Source organism: Chrysemys picta, chromosome 6 (genome assembly GCF_011386835.1).
Source record: "Chrysemys picta bellii isolate R12L10 chromosome 6, ASM1138683v2, whole genome shotgun sequence".
NCBI classification, from domain to species: Eukaryota; Metazoa; Chordata; order Testudines; family Emydidae; genus Chrysemys; species Chrysemys picta.
This window is the reverse complement of record NC_088796.1, coordinates 62169468-62189633: the sequence shown is the minus strand read 5'-3', so window position 1 is coordinate 62189633 and position 20166 is coordinate 62169468. Positions and strand designations below refer to the sequence as shown.

Here is a 20166-nt window from a genome sequence, read left to right as displayed (position 1 = left end):
AATACATACGTATTCAAATAAGTCCACCTTACCAAATGATTTAGATAGGTCTGTATAACTGACCTGTATAAATAAGGATGGAGACTCCACCAATATTTTTGTTGTGCAAATTTCATCAGTAGTGATTTTATATTTTCCTCCAAATCATAGATCAATATGTTGAATAGCAATAGGCCAAGAATAGATCCCTGTGTGACCCCTCTAGAAGCATCCCCATTGGATGATTATTCTCCATTTACAATTACTTTACAATTAGTTAACCGGTTTTTATGTGCTACATTGATTTTGTATAGAGTTAATTTATTTGCCAAAAGATCATACAAATCTTACAGTGGTCTCCAGATATAATGTCAACACTATTACCTTTGTCAACTGAACTTGTAAGTTAATAAGAAGATAGAATTTGTTTAAAAAGACCTATTTTCTATAAAACCGTATTAAGTATGCTGCCATTCTTTAATTCTTTGCTGATTTTATCCTGTACTAGCCTTTAACTTATTTTGCCTAGGAGTGATATTTAGCTAACTAGATCATTCTGTTTACCCTTTAAAAATATTAGCACCCTTTTTAAATATTAGCACACTAGCTTTGTTACAGTCCTCAGGAACTTCTCCAGTATTCCAAGATTCATTAAATACCAACATCAGTGTCACAGGAAGCTCCTCAGTCAACACTTTTTAACCCAGTCCAGCAGATTCTAAAATGTTTAACTTTTATCAATTGTTTAACATCCTCCCTAGTTGCTGAGAATATTTCATTATCACTGTAAACTATGAATGCCATCCAGCTTCTTTCTCAACATAGAAGTGTTTAATGAACTGCCTCTTCTGCATCACTGATAAGGTTACCATTATTATCTAGTTACAGACCTACATCATTGTTTGTATTTATTTTATTCTCAATATATTTTTAAAACCTCTCCATCACAGTTCCAGGGTAACTGTACCTTTGACACACCCTTCCTGGTCTCCCTGGAGAGCACCTTTTAAGGTTTCAGGCTTCCTAGCCATCACTTCTCTCAGGCAGACACCTATGTCTCTCTCCCAGACCAAGTGTTTAGGTCTGCAGTCCCTCTGCGCCTCACTGCAATTTCCACAGTAAGTTTGAGGTTACCTGTGGTTAACCTTTCTCTAGGGGCTGCAACAGCGTACAACAGTTATCAGCTAGCCTTCATACAGAAAAGTGCATTTGTTCTTAAAACAATAGCATTATAGAGAAAACATTAAACAATAAAGGGTGCTATGCCCATGCTAAAAGTTTACCGGTGATCACCCTCCCACTCCAATATCGGGCATCGGTAGGTGTCAGTCTTACAAACCTCTCAACTGGGTTTTATCTTTTGGTTACCAGGTTATGTTAGGTTATAGATCAAGAACAAGAACCATCTTGGGACAGTCCAGCTATTTCTTTACATAATTTGGGCCTTCGATCTCTGGCCTCCTATAACAGGTAATCATCAGTCAATGGCCCTCTCCTCAGGGTGAAACTTCAAAAGGCTGGGTTTTTACATAACCATTATTGTGGAATTTGCATTAATCACCCACTTGTGGTTACAGATTCTACAGGAAACTTACCCATCCCAGATGAGCCAGGAACACAGAAATATATATCAGCTGTATTGATAAAAAGGACTACATCTTATACTGTTTGGCCCATCTTAATATAATGGTTTTTGGAGGTTTTCATGCTTTAAACATAAAATACAATATGGTCCCCAAAGATTTTGCATGTGATTTCAGTATCTGTCACCCCTTCTTATTGTCCTCAACCCTACTGATCCCCAGATTTATACTGATGCCTTTAGCTTCCCTTACTAATTGTCTGCATTTCATGATTGCTGATGTATAGCCATTGCTATCAACTTATCTTTTTCTATACACAAAGAACAAACACTTCTGATTTGAATTATACTTTATATTAATAGGAAAACAAAAGCCAAAACAGAAGTAACATCAGCAAGATAGTCATAGCCTGCACTGCCCTTATCCGAGTGTCTCACATTCTGCAAACAGTACAATTAAGCACAGTATACTGTCCACTGTTACAAAGCTACATATACCAGACAGATTAGTTGGAGATGAGAATGTAAAGGACCATGAGTCAAAGCCCAATCTCCAATATGATTATTATACCACTGCTTTTTGTGTTTGTTCAAAAATACTTCTTTTTTCCCCCCTGAAATTTGTATTACACTTCTAACCACAGCTCTATTCCCATGGTAACCACCAATTTAGAGAAAGACCAGGCATATCTGAAGTAACTCCATGAATATAGGGGAAATGGCTTGTTTGTCCATTGCATTAACAAAATCTCTCTTGCTTCAGTTCACCAAAAAAGTTTTAAAACCAGACACATTTGGTTTTAAAATGATCTTTTAATGATGCTCAGATCACTAGACTGAAGATAACCAAGGCTGAGCTGTTCTGATACATGTTGCCAGGGAAACTATTTTCTTTGTTTCTACTTATTCAGAATAGCCTGAGTCTCTTAAACTGGGCTAGGAGACTGAGATGAAGAAAGTTGTAGCATCAGGGGAGAACAGTGACCCCAAAGTATTGGGAGTTGTGGAGGAGAGTGAAGCCTAACAAAATTACAAATCCATTTGCGACTGAATTGCAGGTGTGAACCTGTTGTTGTATAACCCAATGATCTGGGCCATGGCTAAACGTTGAGAAGTCTCTGTCATGATTTTTTTTCCTGTGAAGGAGACAAAGTAAATTATTGAGTAAAATTTCCCCCCCTCTTTGTATTAACTGAGGCAGATTTCCTAAGTGTCTTTCTTCACTATATTTTCTCTTGGAGAAGAACAAAGTGAAATAAGAGTTTTAATTGAAATATCCTCTTACCTGTGTTTTCAGGAAAGTTTTTAGACTTGTACCAAGCACATACACATGAAAAACCTTTTCCTATAATCTGTTGTATTATGTCTGCTCAGCTGTTTGAATGGCTATAGTAAAAATGAATGCCAAAGCAACAGCATGGGATTGAGGAATTATCTAATATATATAGCTAGATTTTCTTTTCCCTGTAGCAGAGCTTTATTTTCATCATCAGGGACACAGTGTGCCATATAAAAATGCTTTAATGCACTTTGCAATAATTCCGGTACTATACATGATAAAGTTGAAGGACAAGGGATTATTTTCTGTGCACAAAATCTAAAGGGGAAAAATATTAAGTATGCAGAAAGTAACTTCTAATTGAGACAAGAGAACAGCTTCTATAGGAGTCACAATTAAAAAGCATCATTTTGAGATACCTAGGCCTTGATTCAGCAAGGTACTTAGGCATGTGCATAATTTTAGGCAGGCAGTGTTCCCATTGAAGTCACTGGTGCTACTTATATGCTTGAATATATGCATGTACCTTGTTGACTCAGAGCCTTAGTAAAACTGATGTCTATTAACATACTAAGTCCTGATTCAAGTTTGATCTACAGATTACCTGGTGAACACATATATACAGCTATTTCAAACAATGGATCAGGGTCAGCACTAGGTAGTTAAGACCTGATCCTACACAGGACATGTCCCATTGAAGTAATATGGGTAAGGACTACTGGACTATCTGGGTATGCAAGAGTCTGCAAAATCAAGCTTGGAAGGGTATGTCTACACTACAAAATTAGGTCAATTTTATAGAAGTCGATTTTTAGAAATCGATTTTATACAGTCAATTGCGTATGTCACACTAAGCACATTAAGTCAGCGGAGTGCGTCCTCACTACCATGGCTAGCATCGACTTACGGAGCAGTGCACTGTGGGTAGCTATTCCACAGTTCCCGTAGTCTCTGCTGCCCATTGGAATTCTGGGTTAAGCTCCCAATGCCTGATGAGGCAAAAAACATTGTCGCGGGTGGTTTTGGGTACATGTCATCAGTTGCCCTTCCCTCTGTGAAAGCAATGGCAGACAATCATTTCACGCCAGACACCAGGGTGATTAGAAGAACACATCAAGATGTGCTGCGCATCAGAGAGGCTTTGAAAACCAGTTTCATGACTGGCCAGGCTTCTGTGTGACAGGTGTGTGTGCTTTTCCTTGATGCAAACCCACCCCCTTTGTTGATTTTAATTCCCTGTAAGCCAATCACCCTTCCCCATCGAAATAAAGTAACTATTGTTTTGAAACCATGCATTCTTTCTTTATTAATTTTTTTAAAAATGAGATAACGGACAAGGTAGCCCGGGTGGGGTGGGGAAGGAGGGAAGGACAAGGCCACATTGCTTATTGTAGCCACACTAAAAATCAAACTGTTTGAATGACAGCCTTCCATTGCTTGGGCCATTCTCTGCAGTGGAGTGGCTGTGTGCGCATAGCCTCTCCACCCCCACGTTCTTGGGCGTCTGGGTGAGGAGGCTATGAAACATGGGGAGGAGGGGAGGCGGTTATACAGTGGATGCAGCGGGGGTCTGTGCTCTTGTTGGCTTTCCTGCAGCTCCAACAGGTGCTTCATCATGTCCGTTCACTCCCCCATTAGCCTCAGCATCGCATCCTGCCTCTGCTCTTCGCACTCACTTAATTCTTTCCTGGCCTCTGCCACTGAATGCCTCCATGCATTAAGCTGTGCCCTATCAGTGCAGGAGGACTGCATGAGCTTGGAAAACATGTCATCGCGAGTGCATTTTTTTCACCTTCTAATCTGCGATAACCTCAGGATGGAGATGATAGGGGGAGCGTAGAAACAGTCTACGCTCTACGATTCTGGGGGGACTGCATGGTCACCTGTGCTACTGAGTTCGCCATGTTGACCAAACAGGAAATGAAATTCAAAAGTTCCTGGGGCTTTTCCTGTGTACCTGGCTAGTGCATCGGAGTTCAGAGTGCTGACCAGAGCAGTCACAATGGAGCACTCTGGGATAGCTCCTGGAGGCCAATACTGCCAATTTGTGTCGGCACTACCCAAATTCAACCCAGCAAAGTCAATTTTAGCACTACTCCCCTCACTGGGGAGGAGTACAGAAGTTGATTTTTTAAGAGCCCTTTAGGTCAACGGAACGGAGTTGGTTGTGTGGACGCACTCATTTTTAAATCGACCTAACGCGGCTAAATTCAACCTAACCCCATAGTGTAGACCAGGGCTTACTCTCAGGCCAGCAACTGGTAGCCAACAATACCATTCATGTTATTTTTTTGCCAAATGGGGTTACTACTGCTTGAACAATTTTCAATTGCTGTTGTTATCACCAGGACACAGTATCAGAAGCATTATAACCTTGTTACATCAAAAGGTTACTCTGTTCAGACAGGTGCAAACCCGACCTAAGGTTTCCATCTCTGAGATGGAACAAACAAAAAACCCTGGAACACCTGGACAGTTGTCAGTGTGTACTGGGTACCTTTACATATTTCCCAGGTAGATTGACCAACATTTTCACATTAATTTTAGGATATTTGTGATGACATTTAATTTGCTAATAAAGCCTATCTGAATAGACACACGGCATAAGTTCCATTATATTACTTTGCTACATAATAACATAAAAACATGTATTTACCTTATTAATGATCTTGCTAAAGTACAGTGACTGTAGCACTCTCGCCTTCTATAGCATCTCCTTGCTTGGATTGAGCTGGTAACCGTCCTGTTTGCATGTAGCACATTATTCCCATAAAAAGCAACAGAGAGTCCTGTGGCACCTTTAAGACTAACCAATGTATTGGAGCATAAGCTTTCGTGGGTGAATGCCCACTTCGTCGGATACAACCTGTGGCAAAAAAGGTGCCACAGGACTCTCTGTTGCTTTTTACAGATCCAGACTAACACGGCTACCCCTCTGATATTATTCCCATAGACACTCTCTGGTTTGATCTGGTGATCGCCAATTAAAGCCTGGCTCTCAGGAAGTGAGATGTGAATTTTCAGAAACTGGACCAGGTACTGGGCCCTACGGCAACCCCACTCTTGCTGCCATAGGCAATGCAATCACTAGGGCTGAAGGGGGCTGCTTCACTGCAGAGAAGATTGGAGATGGGCTGGCACTGAGAGTCCTGTAAACCCTGCAGGAAGAGTGATCATTTATAAATTGGCAGTTCTAGTGGCAACCCCAAAATGCTGTTGACCATCTACAGAAGACTGGATGGGAAAGTTGTTAAGAGAAAGTTAGGACCAGCCATATAGTTCTTTCCCTTGTCTAGGCTGCCATACCTCTTCCCCCTCCACACACATACACAGTGCAGAGGGAAAGACACTATGTGCTCTATGATTACTTTCAAGAGACCCCAGCCCTCCCTGAACCCAAGAGTAGGACATTGATCCCTCTACTCCAGAGCTGCCAAGAGGAACACTGTAGAGTGGTGTGTGTGGAGATCTCTATTCCCCAAGGCAGGCAACTGCTGCCAAATCTATGACTCAGCGCTTCTACATGCAGAAGTGTACAACTCCCAACTCCTCTGGGCCTATTATGATGGTTTACCTCCCATATATTGAACACTCTGTAGAGCATCTACATCATGAAGGAGGAGCAGCCAGGCCAAATTTGAGTGAGTGGCATTGCAACCTGGTTGTAGCTCCTCTCAGGTTTGGCCAGGCTGCCCCTCCTTAATCAGGAGTCAGGAGTTTGCGGGTAGTAAACAGGAGTCTCCCTTACACACTAGGAGACTTGGTCAGTATGTTCCCAGGACAGCTAACTCAAAAAAGGGACAGCTGTCAGTGAGTACTGAGGATCCTTACACATTTCCCAGGACAGCTACTTTAGGCTTGAATAAAGACTGGGAGTGGATGGGTAATTACACAAAGTAAAACCTATTTCCCCATGCTAATTTTTCCCCCTACTGTTACTCACACCTTCTTGTCAACCATTGGAAATGGGCCATCCTGATTATCACTACAACATTTTTTTTTCTCCTGCCTATAATAGCCCACCTTAATTGATTACTCTTGTTATAGTTAGTATGGCAACACCCATTGTTTCATGTCCTTTGTGTATATATATCTTTCTACTGTATTTTCCTGCATGCATCCGATGAAGTGGGTTTTAGCCCACGAAAGCTTATGCTCAAATAAATTTGTTAGTCTCTAAGGTGCCACAAGTACTCCTCAATCAAAAAAGGGATGATCCTGAGAAAATCTGGACAGGTGACAACAGTAATCCAACCCCAAAATATGAAATACCCCACCCCCCTGCAAGCACACACAATTTCACTGAACATCAAGTTACATTTTGTTCTTGTCTTACATTTCTCCTTAAAACAAAATGCTATTTCCACAGATAGAAAAATGTGATTTGAACATGCAATTAGTCAAAAAGAAAAGTAACTGTTTTGCCCAAATCTAGTGTAATAGGTCTCCTCCTTTATCTCCCTTGGCGATTTTTTTTGCCAGCTGGTTATTATTTTAAATGATTTTTTGTTCATTTTGTCCTAAAATTGAAGAATGGTCTTTTTTTAAGAAAACTTTAAAAATAAATAAGAACACAAAATGAGAGAGTGTTTTACAATAACAGTCACACTATATTAAGCTGTAGTGTTTGGGGCCTTCACTGTAGAATAGTGCATGATTTTAGAAAAGAAAGGGAAGCGAGGGGGATCAGCAAACACTAATCTGATGACTGCATTAAACAGAAACATCAGTCTACAGCTGCATTCTGTAGTGTTCTTATAGCAAGCCCGTGCAGATGGCTGATTAGATGTGTACTTGCTTTTTATGACCACAGCTTTATGTGGTGTCACTTGTCCTGGACTTCACTAAACAATTTATGCTCATTTGAATGCTAAGGAAGACCCCCATGTTCCTCTTTTGCATCTTATAACAGCTATTTCATTCCCACGCATGCTGCTAGCAAAAATAGGATGGGAGACAACTGAGAAAGAGATGATCTAGGACTATGTAATGATACTGTAATGGTTGTGCCTTCTGATTATTACCATATTTTTAACAACCCACACTATTTGCTTACAAGGCTTTTTGCCAGTGGAACCTTTGTTGCACCTCTAAGTGGTATCAACATTAATGCCTTTAGATGTCCATTGTCCTACTACCCTATCCCAAAATTATGTAGCAGATGGTAAAACTGGATGTCTCAGTATAAAAACTCCATCAGATTGCCAACACCTTTGGCATTATGCCTCATGGAACCAATGGATAATTAGCAAGAATGACGCTGTCTGAATGTGAAAATAAGTGAGACTATTTGGAGGAGGGAATACTGTATTTCTGAAGCTCTGTGCCCTGTTAATTCCCTTCAATTTCCCCACAACAAACACCTTCAGAATTTGCTTTCTGAGTTGTTCCTTGCTCCTTCTTTCAACTAGACTCTGTAACCGATCCTCTAATCTCATTTGCTCTACCTGTCTGTGAGCCATATAATATGAATCTTACCCTCCTCCACAACCAGATAGGAAGGTCATTGGCAGTTCTGCCTCTGGGGCACTAATTCACTCAGAAAAATGAGAAACTAAAATCAAAGTTGAATAAATTGTCCCCTTCATCCCAACACAATCTGTTAAAAATAACAGTGTATTGCTTCTATTTACTAGAGAGAGCATCCGCAAGGGAATATTTGCTCTCATGACTGAGTAGTGCACAATCCAGGAATGGGCAGCCTCAGGAATTCAGAAAGGGTGGGCTTCACTTCACTTTACAGCCCCGCAAGAGTAGCAGAGGACCAAGGGACGTTTTCAGATATGCCCTTTATTAGAGCTAGATTGTGTGGAGGGGACAGAAGAAACCTTTCCCTTCTTAAGGGCCAGTCACAGTTGCAGTCCCTATGAAGGCACTCATGCCAGGTTAAGAAAATGCTCCTAGGAAATGAGGGCCAGTTGCAGTAACCCACAGTAGCAGGATAAATATACTGGCTTGCTATCCAATAATTGGTCAGAAGGAAATGACTCTGAGGTGAAAGTCACCAGGAACAAGTATTATCTTAATACTCCTGATTAAGTTTGCGATTCTTTCACGGAGATTCCGGAAGTCACAGATTCTGTGACTTTCCACATCCTCCATGACTTCTGCAGCAGCTGGTGTGGCTGACTTCAGGGCCGCCTGAGGCACTCCCTGGAGCCACCCCCAGAGCCAGCTTCTCGGGCATCCCATGGCTAGCTGCCCTGCCGCTGCTGGAGCAACCCGGGGGCAGCTGCTCTGGTGGTCCCCGGAGCCAGTGCCTCAGCGGCTGCTTGGGAGGCCCCGGGCTGCTGGCTCTGGGGACCGCCCAAGCAGCAGCCATTGCGGCTGGTGCTGCAGACCACCCAAGCAGCAGTCCTGGGAGCGGTCCTGGGGAGCACCAGAGCAGTGGTCCTGAGGACACCCCGGAGCCAGCTGCACCAGCTGCTGCTCAGGCGGCCCTGGGCAGCTGGCTCCAGGGACTGCCAGAACAGCAGCCATTGTGGCTGGCTCTGGGGAGTATCCAAGCAGCAGTCCTGGGGGTGCCCTGGGGACCACCTGAGCAGCAGTGGTTCGAGGGCAGCTGGAGCAGTGGTCCCAGGGGCACCCGGAGGTGTCCGGAGAGCGGTCCCGGGAGCAGTCAACACCCAGCACTAGAGCAGGGGCCCTTGGAGTAGCAGGGCCCCAGAAGTAGAGATTTAGTCATGGGTATTTTTGGTAAAAGACATGGACAGGTCACAGGCAGTCTATTTTTATTTATTGCCCACGACCTGTCTATGACTTTTATCAAAAATACCCGACTAAATCTTAGCCTTACTCCTGATGCTCTAACAGACACAGAAAAAAGCCTTTAGCATTGGTGGCAAACCACAGCACACAAAGAGCCTAGTAATTAACAATTGTACTCGATAGAGTCAAGAAAACTGTAGGATTGAAAAGGTTTCAGAGTGGTAGCCGTGTTAGTTTGTATCAGTAAAAACAACCAGGAGTCCTTGTGGCACCTTAGAGACTAACAAATTTATTTGGGCATAAGCTTTCGTGGGCTACAGCCCACTTCATCGGATGCATGGAGTGGAAAATACAGAAAGCAGGTATAAATATACAGCAGATGAAAAAATGGGAGTTGCCTTACCAAGTGGGGAGTCAGTGCTAATGAGGCCAATTCAATTAGGGTAGATGTGGCCCATTCTGAGCAGTTGACAAGAAGGGGTGAATATCAACAGAGGGAAAATTACTTTTTGTAGTGACCCAGCCACTCCGAGTCTTTATTCAGGCCTAATTTGATGGTGTCAAGTTTGCAAATTAATTCCAGTTCTGCAGTTTCTCGTTGAAGTCTGTTTTTTAAGTTTTTTTGGTTGAAGAATGGTGACTTTTAAGTCTGTTATTGAGTGTCCAGAGAGATTGAAGTGCTTTCCTACTGGTTTTTGAATGTTACAATTCTTGATATTATTCTTCCTGAATAAAGACTGGGAGTGGCTGGGTTACTACAAAAAATAATTTTCCCTGTGTTGATACTCACACCTTCATAGAATAGCAACTTTCTTTTAACAACTTTCCCATCCAGTCTTCTATAGACGGTAAGCAGCATTTTGGGGTTGCCACGGGAACTGCCAATTTATAAATGATCACTCTTCCTTTATACAGTGTAATACGTGGCATATGTTGGTATCACATTTACCCAGTATAGATGGGATGTATATTTACTCAATAGGTGGGATGTATAAGGGTATATTTAAAGACAATAAAGGACAGGAGAGTTTTTGGACAGCGTGAGGGAGGTTCCTAAAGAACAATCTGCTTGCCTTCTATTTGATTATTACTCTATAGCAGGCAGAAGTGCAGGAGAAAAATTAGAAAACTGGCTCCTATGATAAGAGGCATGCTTTATTTTTGCCATTAAAAAACAAAACCATGTCTGTATTTCTTGTTGATCAACATCCTTCTTCCAGAGGCTTTTGTTGGACAGGCAAATTAGAGTGTCTTAGAGCAGTTTAGAAAATCAGAAATCATCATAATTCATTTTACACAGTTGCAATTATTCTCTATAGCTCTTTGTAACTTTCATTCAATTGTAGGTTTCTAATTAGAGAGTACAGAAGTAATGTTTTGCCATATGTCATACATACCCTACTACAAAGAACTAGTGTACTCTACAAGATTTCTCTAATTACTGCTATCCTAAATGCAATACATTATTTACCTTCAAGATTTTACTTTCCATCTCTAGAGTCAGTGGAGTTTTATAGACTACAGAAATATTGACAGTACACCAGTCAAGGCTTGCCATACAGAATTAACACTCTCTCATCATTATATATTTACATGCCACAAGATTCAGACCGCTGGAACTTATATATAAAGAACCTTCTTCCAACATCCTCCCTTAAGGGTTCAGTTCAACTCCCAATAAAAATCAATGGAAAGATTCCTATCAACTATAATGCGAGCTGGAGCAGGTCCCTAGGAAACAGACATTCAAGGATACCAATTACACCTCTACCTCGATATAACGCGACCCGATATAACACGAATCTGGATATAACGCGGTAAAGCAGTGCTCCGGGGGCGGGGGCAGGGCTGCGCACTCTGGCGGATCAAAGTAAGTTCGATATAACGCAGTTTCACCTATAACGCAATAAGATTTTTTGGCTCCCGAGGACAGCCTTATATTGAGGTAGAGGTGTCGTTACATTTATGTTAGTTTTTGGTGTTTGGTAACTTTACAAACTCAATGACTATTCAAAGACAGGAGAGAATGGGAAATTACACTTAAGTGATTTTCCTTTTATCAAAAGAAAAGAAAAGAAAAGAAAAGAAAAGAAAAGAAAAGAAAAGAAAAGAAAAGAAAAGAAAAGAAAATGCCCTACATTAAGGCTTCCCACAATCTTTTCCCAAACATTTAAGCATGACAGGAGAGTTCCTATCTCCTTCATATATTCCTTGTCATTCCCAAACATTTGTATATTTACTTGAGTGATAAGGCCTTATTAAAATTAATTGAAATTTCTATTTCTATTACTTATCATTAATAGTTAGCGGACTAGACTTTTGAATCTCTCACTTCCTTCCTATCATAAAATATAGGGGATTTGAACAGGGCCGGCTCTAGGATTTTTGCAGAAACAATTTTGGCTGCCCCCCGCCCCGGTTTTTTCTTACCCCACCCCCGACCCCGCCTCAGCTCCGCCCCTTCCCCAAATCCCCAGCCCTGTCTCCTCCCCCCAGGCTCTCAAGACTAGGAGGGAGGGGGAGAAGCAGCGCGCGCGGCGCGGCCACTTGGGAGTCTCCCCTTCCCTCCCAGGCTCTCAAACCTGGGAGGGAGGGGGAGCAGCGGCGCGCAAATCAGCTGTTTTGCGCGCCGCGGCGTGCGAGCGGCAGCAGCGGAGGTGAGCTAGGGCGGCCGGGGCACATTTTTAGAGGCGGCATTCTGGCGCCGGCCATGCCGCCCCTAAAAATGTGCTGCCCCAAGCACCAGCTTGTTTTGCTGGTGCCTAGAGCCGGCCCTGGATTTGAAAGAGCTGTGCATTAAAGAATAATCAAAGTCATCATATTATTTTATCTATATTGATACATCTTTGTCATCCTGTAAATGTTCTAAGTCTTTTTGTATCTGACTATTTTCTAATTATTGTTCCTCGGGGATCTATTTTTGATGTCAACTCCTTTTCTTTCCTTTTCGTCTTGTACGAAGTGTATCTTTCTGTTGTTCAATAGCTGTCTCACTTTATCATTGAGTTTAATTCTAACAGAAGTTTTGAAAAATGCTTTCTGATGTTTAGTATGCTAGAAGTCTTGACATTTTGTGCCACTGCATTCCATGCTTTAATACTGCCATAGGTCCATAAAACTTAAGACTATTAAATCATTTCTCCTGCTGACTAACTCAGTATTTTAGAGTTGTATCAGAGACAAAAATAAGGAACTTCATAATATTCAGATACGGGCAAAGGCAACTTGATTACAGCGTATAAGTACCTTCATGGTGAGAAAATACTGGGTACCAAAGGGCTCTTTAATTTAGTGGAGGAAAAGGCATAGCAGGAACCAATGGCTGAAAGCGAAAGCAAGACAAATTCAAATTTAAAATAAGGCACATATTTTTAACATTGAGAATGATTAAGCATTAGAACAAACTACCATGGGAAGTGCCATCTCTTGGTGACTTCAGATCAAGCATGGATGCCTTTCTAGAAATTATGTTTTAGTCAAATACAAATTATTAGGTTTGATGTAGGGGTAACTGGGTGAAGTTGTATGGCCTGTGTTATAAAGGAGATGAGACTAGATGATCTAATGGCCCTTCTGGCCTTACAATTGACTAATCTTTTAGACCATCTTGTTGGTCTCATCTGTGGTCTAAATTCTGAAACCTTTGCCTCAAGCACTTCAGTGCATTGTGCAATGCTCCAGTGTTGGCTTCTTAGCACTCACATACCTGCCATTTCCCATTGTATATGATTTGACTGGGCAGAGGCAAGGCTGCCACCACTGTCTGCCGTTGAGAAATATCCATTGCATGTGTGTAAAGCAGTTGCATGGTCCTCTCATTTGCAAAATATTACTATTCTGATGGGGCCTCAAGGAGAAGAATCCCTTTTCGGACACTCTGTGATAGGGCATCCACCCCACACTTGCCCTGATGGGGTTAATGGAGGCCAGTCACCTTCTCTCCCAAGGTCTGAGTCCCTGGTTCCTTTTTGTGATAGTCCCTACATCTTTCAGTCTCCTCTCTCAGGGTATCTCTCTCCCCTCCTGCTTCTTCTCAAGTCCTGGTTTTACCATCTTCTTGGCTTTCTCTGCCACATCGGTGGTCTCGATACAGGCCTCTGTTTCTTCCTGACTGTTTTCTCTTGGAACCTTGCCTTTGTCTTCCCTGCTCCCCTTTTTCTTGTGGGGGTAATGTCTCTTTATACGTCCTTTATCCAGTTCTTACCTAATCTTTTATTGGGAGGGATTCTACTAGGCTTTACGTCATTCCCTACTCCCTGGCAAGGTTCTTTATTGCAGTATGTAATGCTGGGCTAGTGAAGGTTAAACAATCAGCAAGCTTGGTGACCTGTAAGCAACCCTTAAGGACATATCTAAAGGGTATTGCAATGGTAATCAGGGACATTCCTTGTAGACAGTTATCAAAGCCATGTTAAGTAGACTTAGAATCTTTAAGCTGTTTTCCTGTATTGTTAGAGAATGAAAGAGTAAGTGCTAAATGTATCTATGTTTACTTGCATCCTATTAGAAATCTAACAATGCAATCTAGTTAGTTTGTAGATAATGTTTTATAATGCTTCATTCTTGTATTCTATTGACTCACAGGTTAAAGGGGGATATAATCATTTAGATCGGACTTGTGGTGTAATAATATTATTGTCCTCATCTCTCCTGGAAACTTGTAATTCCACATAGTAAACCACCTGTGAACTATCTGGATAGTTCGAATGGCTCTTGCTAAAGGTATTGTCTGAGAAAGGACCTATTGAATACAGATCAGACTGTCTACTCGCTTTCATCAAAGCCCATGCGGTGGAATTGCCTGTCAGCACCCAACCTGTTTCAACTATAAAAGAAGCCTTAAGCCTGTTCCTTTCATCTCTAGTATGCTAAAACTTTGAACAGGGAAAGCGTAAGCCATAGGATAGAGATCTTCCAAATAATTATTTGAAATACCCTGGAAAATGCATGGAAAGATCTAACAGACTTTACATCTAAGCTGCCTTTGGAATCTAACCTGTTGGGATGATTCCAGAGAGACTTTTACATACCAGCACATATAACATCACAGCTGTGATTCTCATCTATGAACACTGAAAGTCATTTCTATGTATATTGATCTTTTAACCATTTATAACTCTCTTCTTTCTTTTTCCTTTTAATAATAAATCTTAGATTGAGTTAGTAAGGATTGGCTGACAGTGTGATATCTGGGTAAGATCTGAGATTCATATTGACCAGGGATAAGCATCCGATCCTTTGGGATTGGTAGAACTTTAAGTCTGGTGAATTGGGTTTTCAGTAACCCCTCACTATATTAGACTTGGTTATCTAGGTGGGAGCCAAGGACTGGAATGCCTAAAGGGGACTGTGCATGGCTTCTTGCTAACCAGCATAGTAACATAGGAGCACAGTTCCGATACTGGTTGGTGAATCTAATTATAGTGTAATCTGCCATTTTGGCAAATATCTGCTTCATTTCTTGCAGCCTGCCCTGATTTGATATTTCCAGGCACCAGGGTCACACAATAGAAGTAGGGACATTCCCTCTTCAGTGCCCCTGCTTCCCACAGGCATAACAATACCTTGGCTGGGCCTCCAGCCTTCTAATCCTATATCCCCCCTGCTGTTCCTGCCCCTTATGGCTTCTCCTACTTTCTTCTCATGGGATTTTCAAAAAACATTGCTGTTGCACAGCTACCCTCATGAAATAGTCCTGCAGATATACGTGAACTTCCCACAGTCTCTACTGGCTTTCCTGCACTTGTTCCATAATGGCATGGACCCACCCCTGTTGTTTACCCACTCCCGTCAGCTGACGTGGCAATTATGAGGTCCATTCTGGGACGGTGTAACTTCCCTCTACAAAGAAAGCCTTCACACTAGGCATCTGCATGCTGGATTTCTTTGTTTTTTTTTTCTATTTCCTACTACCATAGCACTTACTCCCCTTGTATCAGGGTTTGATCTGACCATCTAGCCTCCATTAACCCCACACTTGCCCATAACCTATTGATGTTCGTCCATCGTTATCGATGAAGACCTCAACAACTCATTCTTTCAATGACGGGGCTCTGTGCGTCCGGAGATGACTGATCAGTCCGATTCGGGCGTGGAACGTCCTGTCACACGTCGGGCAGACATATAATGGCACTGTCGATGGTGTACGAGCAGCCCTGGACTTGCGCAGCTCACGCTTTTTTTCAGCCTCAGCAATACGCCTCGCCTCAGAGGTATTACTGCCTGTGTGAATGAGGCTGTGCCATGCTGAACAGTTCAGTGCGAAGGTTTCCCATGTGGCGGTGTTGATCTCGAAGGACTTCAAAGAGGTCTTCAGCGTGTCCTTGAGCCGCTTCTTTTGTCCTCCATGGGAACACTTTCCCTGGGTGAGTTCTCCGTAGAAGAGTTGTTTAGGAATGCGTTCATCTGACATTCTCACAACATGTCCGGCCCACCTGGTCTGGGCTCTCATCAGCAATGTGTAAACTGACGGCAGACTGGCTCTAGTAAGGACATCAGTATTGGGCACTTTGTCCTGCCATCTGATTTTTAGAAGCTTTCGCAGACAGGAAATGTGGAAGTGATTGAGCCTTCGTGCATGACTCCGATAGACCGCCCATGTCTCGCAGGCTAACAGCAGAGTTGGAAGCACCACTGCTCGGTAGACCTTCAGGTTCATTGCTAGGCTGATCCCTCAACGTTCCCAAACATTGGAGCGCAATCGGCCAAATGCAGATCTGGCTTTAGCAATTCTGCAGTTTACTTCATCATCGATTGACACTGCTCGGGAAAGGGTACTGCCCAGGTACGTGAAGTGGTCCACTGTCTGAAGTCTCTGTCCATTTACAGTGATGGACGGTTCTGAGTATGAAGCGTGGGGAGCTGGCTGGTGCATGGCCTCAGTCTTCTTGATGTTAATGGTGAGACCGAAGTTTTTGCATGCAGTTGAAAACTTGTCCATACTGGCTTGCATTTCTGGCTCTGTACTAGCATTCAGAGCACAATCATCGGCAAAGAGAAAGTCTCGAAGTACAGTTTCCTTCACCTTGGTGATGACACGCAGTTGCCTCAGATTAAATAGTTTCCCATCAGTTCTATATTTCAGGCCTACTCCTTCAGTGCAGTGTTGAAAGGCATCAGTCAAAGTGGCAGAGAATATCATGCTGAACAAAGTGGGTGCTAAAACACACCCTTGCTTGACACCGTTGGTGACTGGGAAGGCCTCAGATGTTTCACCGTCATCCAGGACACAAGCCATCATACTGTGATGAAATTGACGTACCATTCATATAAATCTGCCTGGACAGCCAAATTTCGACATGATCCTCCACAGGCCCTGGCGACTGACAGAGTCAGAGGCTTTCATGAGGTCCACAAAAGTTGTGTAGAGTTCACGATTCTGCTCTTGACATTTCTCCTGTAGCTGATGCACAACGAAGATCATGTCAATAGTCCCACGTCCCTTGCAGAAGCCACACTGTGATTCTGGCAGTAAGCCCTTCTCCAGGTGAGTGATCAATTGGTTCAACAGAACCCATGCAAGAACTTTCCCCGCTGTAGAAAGCAGTGAGATTCCACGGTGATTGTCGCATACCTGGCGATTGCCCTTCCACTTATAGAGATGCAAGATGGCTGCATCTCTAAATTCTTGTGGAATGGTTCCCTGCTTCCAGAAGGACTGAAACAGCTCAGTGAGTTTCCGTAGCAGCACGGGTACACCGACTTTGTACACCTCTGCTGGTATGGCATCTGACCCTGGGGCTTTGCCACTTGACAGCTGATTGATAGCTTTCTTCACTTCGTCCTCTTCTGGTGAAGCATCCGTGGAGCCATTGACTGCAACCTGGGGCATCTTGTCAATAGCCTCATCATTGATGACTGAGGGGCGATTGAGAATTGCTTCAAAGTGTTCAGCCCATCTCTGGAGAATCTGCGTCTTCTCTGTAAGGAGCACTGTACCATCAGAGTTCAGGAGGGGAAAGCTCCCAGAAGACTGTGGACCATAGAGTGTGTTAAGGGTTTCATAAAACTGCTTATAGTCGTTCCTGTCCACATATGCCTGTATTTCATCTGCTTTGGCGCTCAGCCACAAGTCCCGCATTGTGCTCAGTCGGTTCTGTACTGTTCTGCGAGCGTTGATAAAGGTGGTCTTCTTTGCCGCTGAGGATGGATCGTTTTGTTATGCATGATGCAGGCGCTGCTTCTCAGCAAATAAGGCCTGGATTTCTGCATCATTTTCGTCAAACCAGTCTTGCCGCCTGCATCTGGAGGGCTCCAATACCTTCGATGCAGCTATAAGGACAGTGTTGCGGAATCGCTCCCAGTCTTTCTCAGCGTCATCCTCAATACGAAGATCAGCAAGTTCATTCTCTAGGTCTTCCGCTAGATTTTCAGTGATGTGGCTGTTCTTCAGCTTCAACATGTTGATCCTTTTGAAAGCCTTACAGCCTTGTGGTCGTCTCTTCGGCATGATACGGAGCTTCATTTTGGATACTATGAGCCTATGATCTGTCCAACTGTCAGCGCCACACATAGCTTTTGTAACCCTGACATCTTGTCTATCCCTTCTCCTGATGATGACATAATTGATCAAATACCAGTGCTTGGAACGGGGATGCATCCACGAAGTCCTGTTATGGGTAGGAAGGCGGAAGACCATATTGCTGATCAGAAGGTCATGTGCTGCACAAGTTTTCAGCAGTAACAGACCATTGCTGTTACACTTTCCCACTCCATTTTTCCCGATGACTCCTTCCCAGACTGCGGCATCGCATCCGACTCTTGCGTTAAAATCGCCAAGCAGAATCAGCTTGTCTGTGTGGTGCACTGACGATAGCAAAGTATCTAGTTCTTCGTAGAATTTATCCTTCACATCCTCTGGGTTGGTCATTGTAGGAGCATCTGCGCTGATCAAAGTAGCTTGTTTTCCTTTTTGAAGCGGAAGCTGCATTGTCATGAGCCAGTCATTCATACCCTTGGGGGAACTGGCAAGTGTCCGAACAAGATGATTCTTGGTGGCGAAGCCAACTCCAGATTCACGACGCTCATCACTGCTGTGGCCACTCCAGAAGAATGTACAGCCACCGCCTGACTCAGATAGCTGTCCTTCATTAACAAGGCGAGTTTCGCTAAGGGCTGCAATGTCAATGTTGTAGCGTGCGAGCTCTCTAGCGACAAGTGCTGTTCTTCTCTCCGGTCTGTCTGCCGTGATATTGTCCAGTAATGTGTGCACATTCCATGTGCCAATAGTGATCGGTGTCACTCTAAGTTTTGTTTTTTGTTTTTGTTTGACCGCTTTTATGGGATCCCTGCCAGCCGCGATATGCTGGCCAGGGTAAGGTGAAGCAGGCAATGTTTAGGGCACCTTTTCTAGCCCCCTCCTCATTCTACGGAGGTGAGCAGTGCAATCCTGAATAGGGCTGCTCAGTCTCTCAAGAAGATGCCGAGCTCCACTGCTGCTTCGGTCAGTGAGGAACAACCATTATGCCTGAGCTGCCTATGTGCAGGTCCGCGGCTACAACTCCCAGTGTATTCACACCTGCTGCTTCGTCGCTCGCCCATCGCCACAGGACTTGATATGATGTAATATGATATGATATGATGTCAAGACTTGCGCGTGAATTGGATTAAAGTGAGGGAGAGTTGCGCAACGTCAGCCTCACTCTCTTTTCCCAGTTCCTATCTGTATCCAGTGGCAGGACAGAAGTCGAGACGGCTGGAGTAGGGCAGGGTGCAGTGGATGACCAGGATGCCTACGTGTCTTGTCGTGTTCTTAAGCGTTCCACAACGCTTGCTGTCACCGCCTTTCTGACCATTAAACCAGGTTGAACCAGGTTGCCTCAGTCAGCCGGATCCAGCCTTCGCATGCAATGGGTAGACAGGCCCTAACTCACCGAGAGTCTCATACTCATCGGCTACCCTCACCTGGTTTAGCCCGCCAGTCGAGACGGTCTCCGAGGTGTGGCCGCTGTCGCATGCTGACAGCTACTTGGAGCCACAGGTGAGAGCTGGGTGTCAAGTGGGGACCAAAGTGGATGAGCTACTCCTAGGAGTACGACTGCTCCCCCATCAGGGGTACTACCCCTCCCTGACAACCCCATACACCCCATAACTTATTAGGCTGAAGGCTAAGAGCAAAGCCCTAATTAGGGGAAGCTCACCTGTGCAACAAAGGTTCCATTGGCACTGGTTGTATTACTCCTGTTCATTGCAACTTTTTTTTTTTTTTTTTAATTTTTGGTAGGGGCCAAGGAATGAGAAGTGATGTGGAGGGAGTCCACTACTCACGATTCTTACTTTCTAGTAATGAGAATCCTAGCAGATAATATCTTTGGATAAGGGAAATGACTTGCATGTATATGCTGCTTCTCTGACTCAAAGGATGTTCAGCCACCCCAATGCCAGCAGCTTGTTTCTATTTGTCTTCAGGACCTTGTTTTTAGTTATATGATTCATCATTTGGAATTGGCCTATTCTGAGAGTTTCACCTCCTGTGCAGCCAAAGAAATGACTGGTAGATGGTACGCAGCACAGATACCAGACTGAAATGGTAGGCAATGACCAGTAAGGGCTTTGTCTCTCACTACTCTACACCAGTACCAGTATGAGAGATGTCCCTTTTCCTTAAGAGCTGAAGAAG

At 43.5% G+C, this 20166-nt stretch overlaps 1 pseudogene; it reads right to left on the bottom strand.

The window, feature by feature from the left end:
- Positions 1 to 15568: 15568 nt before the first annotated feature.
- LOC122172171 (uncharacterized) lies at positions 15569 to 19735 on the bottom strand (annotated as a pseudogene).
- Between the last annotated feature and the right edge of the window lie 431 nt (positions 19736 to 20166).